The sequence below is a fragment of the Pantherophis guttatus genome, chromosome 1, assembly GCF_059756535.1.
Source record: "Pantherophis guttatus breed Tessera chromosome 1, ASM5975653v1, whole genome shotgun sequence".
NCBI lineage: Eukaryota > Metazoa > Chordata > Lepidosauria > Squamata > Colubridae > Pantherophis > Pantherophis guttatus.
Genome location: NC_142063.1, coordinates 326,512,259 through 326,520,839, shown reverse-complemented (window position 1 = coordinate 326,520,839; position 8,581 = coordinate 326,512,259).

The following is an 8,581-nucleotide window of genomic DNA, read 5'->3' as shown; positions in this document are numbered from 1 at the left end:
CGCAGCTCTGGAGCCGCATGTGGCTCTTTCATTCGTCTGCTGCAGCTCCCTGTGGCTCAAAATATGCATCACAACCGCCAATGTGTAACACCTGCTGGCATGCAATTTATTGAGTTTTTCAACCCCCGGTAAGCCAATCATGGATAAATCCAAGAAAAGAAAAGTTTCAGAAGAAAACAGAATTCAACTACATAGGCTAGTTTTGTGGCCGCTCAGGAAATAGTCAGGCACGGGAAGGGTTTTGTGGCTCCCTGTGTTTTCTTTTCTGTGGGAAATGGGTCCAAATGGCTCTTTGAGTGTTTAAGGTTGCCGACCACTGAACTAGAAGACCTCCAAGGTCCCTTCCAATTCTGTTATTCTGGAAAGGGCTAAAGGAAGAGGCTAAACAGCCAATGCAGGATCTTCTAATATGGAAAGGGAGGTCGAAATTTTGGGAAGAAACATGCTGAAGAAATCATCATAGACATGTTTACCGGCTTTGGTTTATATTTAACTAACCCTGCCCGAAAGGACAGACAACGTGCATGCGTGTGTGTGTGTACGTGCATGCACACATGAAGGAATGAAGGAAACTTAATTTGCGAGGTGGGAAGAGAGACCAAGTTCAGAAACTTATTTGAGGTCCTAGCATTAGGGGTAGCAAAGGGAATGTGGACAATGAAAAGGAGAGAAGAGATGGGAGAGAAAATGAGAGAGAAAGAGGTAAAGAAGAATGCTTGGAACCAGTGGAAAGATCCACACAGGTTTCTTTGTTGGCATAAGGACCACTCAGGAGCAAGAGGTGAAGGATGGCAAGCAGGCAAGAGCTACTGTGTCAAAATGATGAGAAGATCTGGAAGGTCAGCTGGGAGAAAAGGCCGAGAAGCAGTTGGGAGATCTCACCTGGGAAGAGAAAGATGGAGGATCAAAGGAGTGCCACAAGCAAGATATTGGCAGAGACAAAGTGAACATGTTTTGGAGGATGGTGGTGATTCTGGAATTTTCATTTAATAACTTTTTATAGGTCTTGAATTTATGTTTACCGACAAAGAAATAAAGGGAGACTAGTATAGATCCTATTTCAAGCTATTTAGCTCTCATCAGCTAGCCATACCCTTTTGGGATTAGAACCCGGGCTACTTGTATATTAGGTTGATGTATTAACCTCTAAGCCACAGGGTCTCCTCGCTTTGTCTATACCAGGGAAGAGATTAAGCATTGAGAGATACAATGAGATACATTTACCTAATACATCTACCTAATATGGAAGTAGCCCAGGTTAGAATCCCAGAAGGGTATGGCTAGCTGATGAGAGCTAAATAGCTTGGAATAGATCTATACTAGTCTCCCTTTATTTCTTTGTCGGTAAACATAAATTCAACACAAAAATAGTTTGTTGCGAAAGCAATCGCTTGCGAAGGCTCCTGGATTGGGGCTGAAAAGCGAAAGCGGAAGCAGTATGCTCTGTCCCATAATTGGGTATACAGGTTGCCCTGATGGGCCGGTCTCACTAGAAAAAAACCCCCACTTCTCGTAGATCTATGTAAGCTGTCCCTGTTGCGATTTGTTTCTTTCCTAATGACAGAACCAAAAACTATCAGAAGTTCACTAGAGGTATGATATTTTTTCTTCTTCTTGGATGGCTCAGGAGGAAAGAAAGACAGTCATTATAGCTGGAAGCCAGCTGGGTGAGAATCAATGCTGCAAGAGTTGGAACAGATTCCATTTGGCAAACTTCTAGAATATTTCAGTTCTTGAACCCAGGTCTGGCTGTGGCCCGCCGGTGGCCTGGCAGCAGAGTCAGACAGTGAGAAGGCTGGACATGGGCCAGTCCTGGAGTCTGGGGAAGGCTCGGACAAGAGCTCTGCTTCGGAGGCAGAGAAAGGGCCATCGGGGAGGTACATGCTGCCTCCGGAGCCTCCAGAGTTGGACCTCAGCAAGGCAGAGGAACACGGGGAGCCTGTTTCTAGTGCGCGCATGCGCAGAGCTGCCAGAAGGCAGCCTTATCCCGAAGGACTCTTTACAACTATTTGGGACTCATCTGTGAATGAACAGAATTCACAGCTGTTGAAATTAAAGAGGTTTTTGGGACTACTCGTGTGTTCTACTGACTCAGGAAGCCTAGGTCAGAACACTGGCTGCAGCATAATAGCTGGAGTTACACATTCATGAAATCACTTCTTCTGCAAGCCTCACACACCACTGCACATAATGTGTGTGGCAGGTTGGGCGACCCAACTGAGTGTGAGTTATTAAATTGTCCATGGTTTAGTACAGTGCCTATCCAGAGATGTACGAAGGAGACTGCAGGAGTTAATACTTCCTCTAATTTATGTCATGAAGCTATAAACAGCCATCCCAAAGCATACATGCATGAAAGGACTCTATATTCATCCTGCAATATTTGTGCAGTGTTCCTCTTAGGATGACCATAGGTAGTCTTCAACTTACAACTGCAATTTAGCCTACAATTATGATCATTAAGTCATGATGGTCATTAAAGGGGACACCATGCAACCATTTCTGATTTTATGAACTTTTTTGTGGCAGTCGTTAAGCGAATGCCATGGTCATTAAGCAAGCCCGCTGTTCAGTATGGGACTCTTTTTTTTTTTTTGCCAGAAAATGTAAATCACTGTCATGCGACCACGGGACACTGCAAACAGCTGGTTGCCAAGTACCCAATGTGATCATGTGACTGGGGCCCCCCAGATGTCAGAATCCAGGTCATCTCTTTTGGGGGGGAGGGGTTCCATCATAACTTCGAACAGCAATTAAGTGACTAGTCATAAATTGAGGACTGCCTAGAGGGACTTAGTCATGATATGAAGGATTTATTTTGTACTATGTTATGATCCTGAATGCTCTTTTAAATGAATTCCTATTCAAGGAATGTGTGGCTCTATATCAGTGTTTCTCAACCTTGGTAGCTTGAAGATGGGTGGACTTCAACTCCCAGAGTCCCCCAGCCAGCGCTGCTGGCTGGGGGATTCTGGGAATTGAAGTCCACCCATCTTCAAGCTTCCAAGGTTGAGAAACACTGCTCTATATAATTTAAAATATAATGGCCTCCTCTCACAGGGAGCCCATTGTGTGATGGAGAAAAAACGAGCACTCAAGGACTTGGCCCCAAATATTTATGTTCGTATTCTGATTTTAATCTCAAATAAAAGATGTGTGTAGTTTCACACATCTCAGTATTTCTACAGCTTTAACAAAATAGACCAATACTGTTTTAACCATACTGCGTATTTGGAGGGGGTTGATTGCCTTCAGATCACGAACATTTCGAAGAGTTTTCCTCCCATAATGGCATTTCCCCCCCCCCTTCCTCACAAAAATGAGTACTCAGCCACATGAAACAGACGTTTCAAAATAACAAGTTTCAATGATTTTGAAAGCATGTAATCAAGACACACATTAATATTTGCAAACCTACATAGGAATTACACCTATGTAGAATTCCACCTACAAAGGGGAACAAGATTTGGGAGATTAGCAGAGACAGAAACCTCATTATTCATCCCAAGATTTCTATCTTAATGGCTGGAGCTTACCATTCCAGTTACTCTACTTTTGAGCCAAACTCTACAACCAGTACTGCATCCCCCTGCTCTGCGTTGTGATAGCTTTGCACATCTGGCATCCAGAGCTATTGCCAACCACAGAGACGATCGTTCCAAAGGTGCTTTTTCAGGAGGCAACTGGACTTTCTTGTTTTTTCTTTTGAGGACATTTCACTTCTCATCCAAGAAGCTTCTTCAACTCTGACAGGATAGTGGGGAATGGAAGGATTTATATTCCTTGCAGGCAGCTGATCATTTGCATCCTTTTAGAGCAGGGGTCTGCCACCTTAAACACTCAAAGAGCCATTTGGACCCATTTCCCACAAAAAAGAATACACCAGGAGCCACAAAATCCTTGCCGTGCCTGACTATTTCTTGAGTGGCCACAAAACTAGCATATGTAGTTGAATTAAACGTTCTCTTTTCTTCTGAAACTATTCGTTTCTTGGATTTATCTATGGTTCGCCTACCAGGGGTTGAAAAGCTCAATAAATTGCGTGCCGGCGAGTGTCGCACATTGGCGGTTGTGACGCATATTTTGAGTGACAGGGAGCTGCAGCAGAGGGGTGAAAGAGCCACATACGGCTCCAGAGTCGCAGGTTGCTGACCCCTGTTTTAGAGGGTCGTTGAAGGGGGAAAAAAACTGCAGACTACAGGAACCAGGAGCACTACTCAGGTGACCCTGAGGACACAGATAAACCGCCAAGTGCTTCAAGGACCCTCTAAAAGGATGCAAACGACCAGCTGCCTGCAAGGAATATAAATCCTTCCATTCCCCACTATCCTGTCAGAACTGAAGAAGCTTCTTGGATGAGAAGTGAAACATCCTCAAAGAAAAAACAAGAAAGTCTAGTTGCCTCCAGAAAAAGCACCTTTGGGACAACCATGACCTGGATGACTGAGAATCTCTACAGACACAGAGAGAATCAAATATCAGAATCGTTCTCATTCCTTATGACTTGGGTTATTCCAAGAAGTTCTACTGTTCCAAAGAAGCCATGGTACAAGCATAAACTCTCATTTTATCTGAAAGCATAAGAAACCCATCCCTTATTATAAAATATGTTAATGGACCAACATTAAAGAGTAGCATTATTGCACTTACTGAAAGTGACATCTGATTCTACATGCCTAAACATAAGATATTCAGAAAGATTCCAAGGTACCCTAAGACAGGGGTCTCCAAACTTGGCAATTTTAAGACTTGTGGACTTCAGCTCCCAGAATTCCTCAGCCAGCAAAGCTGAGCCTTGATGGCGCAGCAGACTAAAGCACTGTTAAGTAACACCACATGTCTGCAATTACTGCAAGTTCAAATCTCACCAGGTTCAAGGTTGACTCAGCCTTCCATCCTTTCGAGGTAGGTAAAATGAGGATCCAGTTTGTGGGGGCAATAAGCTGACTTTGTATATAAAAAAAAAACACCGCTTGAGGGGGGCGAAAGCCCTACTAAGCAGGTATATACAAAAGTATGAAGGCTATTGCTTAATGCATTGTAAGCTGCCCTGAGTCTCCGGAAAAGGGCGGCATATAAATCGAACCAATAAAATAAATAATAAAGTTGCCAAGGTTGGAGACCCCTGCATTAGGATATGAAGGGATACCATCATTCCAGCAAGTTCCTTGCAGTCCATGAGGTTACTCAGTGGTCATGATTAGGGCACAAACCGGAACAGCCTAATGACCCCCACAAAGATGAAAGATCTCTGCAGATTGATGAAGAATCATCAGTTAACAATCCAAGCTAGTGTGAAAGCTATAAAAAGAGAGCTGAAGAAAGAAGTCCAAATTCCCATCTTCCGCTCCACTGAAGATCATCTCAAAGAACTCTCCTTGAACGTCTCTGTCCCTTTTGCCACTTGGCTAACAGCAAGAAATACTTCTTGGAACATGTCGTTTGTGTGACTGAGAGAGTGAAAGCGAGGTGCTTATACTGCTAAAATAAAACTTTTAAAATCAATCAATAGTCTCATGTTGGATGTTCAATGACTTTGCTCTTAAGTATGCGTAAGGACTCCTAGTTCCTTGACAGAGGACAAACTTCTTCGGAAACATTCGATTTCAGATTTTGTGGCTAAGGTGGCACAAAGACACTGAAGCCGTTGGCTTCCGTAGGAAGAAATAAAAATGGGCAAGATGGTGAGATTGGCAGTGCGTAGTCCAAACCCCGGCCCTTAATTTCATGCACTGATGTTGCAAAAGCATAGAAAGGGTCAGGGCATCAATTGTGCTACTCTGTCCACCATCTTGACTGTTTTGACCCTACCCACACACATGCTGCTACTACACTAATCACAAACCGCAGGTTGAAAAAACTAAGCTACTGTACATTTCCACAGGAAGAGGAATTTGAAAAATAGGACAAGGTCATCATATATGGAGAAGTGGGATTAAAATAAAGAGGTTGAAGTGACATTGGTTGATAAATTTGAAAAAGAGGAGATAGCTACAGAATGGGGAAGAAGATGATTCTGCTTTTCATTTTCCTGGTGGGTTATCCTGTTGGTTCCCACTTTCCCCAGAACACCTTCCCCATCTCAGTCTGTCTCTGAAAGATCAATAAAGTATAAATAAACTATGCCATGGATTATAACATTATCTTACAATTATAATACATCAGAAAGATCTTTCCTCCTTCCCAATCCCCTCTTTCTCTTTTTAACACAAGGATATTTAGCTTTGTTCTTACTTGACAAACTTGGTAATCATTTACTAAATTTTAGATGCTCAATTCTATGACTATTTGACAAGTTTTAAGTAGAAGAAACAATATCTTATTTTTCCCCCAATGTGGTTCACTATTGTTTAGGTAAAGAAACAGTAAAGTGGTCTGATACTTAAACCTCAGGCACACATGAAACTCAAATAACACAAACAGGAGTATCTTACATAATGTGGCATGCCTGATAGCATGGATTGTGTAAATTCATGAAAAATACCATGAACGTAGGAAAGATAAGATATTCCTGACGGTGGAACTGATTGATGACTCAAGCTACTTTGAACTGTAATATGGGCAGGAAATAAATTTGATGATGATGATGATGATAATTTGCCCGCAAGAATTGGTGGAACCATAAAGTCACAAGAAATGAAGCTAAAGTGCCTGAAACTTTAGAATTCAAACTGACAGGCAACTGCCACATAACAACCCAGATTTAACAATTGTTGATAAGACAAAAAAGAAATCCCAACGGAGGAAAATGTACTTTAAAAAATATTTGAATGTGCAGAAATCGATAAGACTAACACTGACAATTAAGGAAAAGGAGGAAACTGAATACTTTTTGACATGGGACCCGTTTTGTCAATGGTTGGCTAATAAAAACAGAAGTTAGAAATATGGAAATGTAAGAAAAAAACTAATGTTATAAGGGAGATTTGTTAAAATGGATAAGCAAATATTATTATTACAATGGAATTAATTTCAATGTAATGACTACTGCCGTAAACATTTTGATTATTATTTTCTAAGATTACATGTACCCAGACAACACAGTTCAATTGAAATTGAAATTTTTATATGTTATAAAATAAAATAAAAATTACCAAAAGACAAAAAAGTCTGGATAGTGGACATGACAGTACCTGGGGACAGCAGAATAGAAGAGAAAGAAGTGGAGGAGATAACAAAATACAAAGACCCACAAATAGTAATAGAAAAACTGTGGCAAAGGCAAGGAAGGGTAATACTAATAGTAATAGGCGCCTTGGGTGCAATCCCAAAACAACTGGAGCATCGCTTGAATATACCATCCATATTGACAAATTCATCATCAGTCAATTGCAAAAGGGAGCTTACCTCCATAAACGATACCTCTAATATCATCAAACATCAACCGAAGCAGGTATATACAAAAGTATGAAGGCTATTGCTTAATGCATTGTAAGCCTCCCCGAATCTCCAGAGAAGGGCGGCATATAAATCGAACTAATAAATAAATAAAAAAAATAAAAACTTCCACCTATCCCAGAGCCCTGGGAAAGATTCTATTGCAACAAAGCAAAATAATAAACAATGTGAGAGGGATATTCCCACAATTAAGGGTTGACTCACTGTAAATGTTAGGATAACTGGAAGAGCATTCCTAGAGGGCAGGAATGATTCCTAGAGGGCAGTTCAATTGACTGAACGAACCTGTAAAAAAAAATGTAAGCACCTCAGAAGTAGGACTCTATTTGCAAGGAACTGACTGGCTTGCCAGTAATTACAGAATACCTAGAAAAAGATTTGTGAAAGGCCGATTGGCTAATGGATCCAGTGAGTTGAATTGGTGTACTGTAGAGAAAAAGACTATGTCCTACATTCCAGGTTCAATATAACATAATTATGAATTCTCTCTCGTGAAAACCTCTGTCTCAATTTAGAAACACGTCATATCACAAAGCACTCACCTTATCAAGGTTAAACTCTTAACTCTCCCAGTTCCAGAGGTCATTCTTTCCTCCCTGGGAGGCAGTGGGGTATGTGTCACCTACATGTCTTCCTTCAGTGGCAGTAGAGGCATTTCAGTGTGTGTGTGTGTGTGTGTAAAGTCAACGTGGCAATATTCTGTCAACAATATATTATCCATCTGACAGAACATTATACTGTAGATGCTTAGGGGGTTCAAAAAAGCATCACTCCACACTCATATTACCCATAGTCTGTAAATGCACAATGTTTGGGTTGCCATAATACACAAAGCCAAACCAAGTAACTATGGTTTGCAGCCCACTATGAACCCAATATTAAATTGGGGTCTCGTGATAGTTTTCCATCATTTAATGAATATACAACTGCGTACGTTTGTCACAAAATACTAAGTCACAAAAAAATCACATGTTGCATAAACCTAGTGACTATGATTATTGACCAATGGCTTATGCCTTCACTTTTATGAATTCAGTCAATTCCTTTAAGGAAGTCCTTAAAAGAAAGTGTGGCTTAACACAATGCTTGAATTCAGCCACTGCAACCCTATGGATTTTTGGTTTAAAAGTGGCACTTTTAACATGAATGCTCTATTTAAAAAGTACAAAAAATGGCTAGTGTT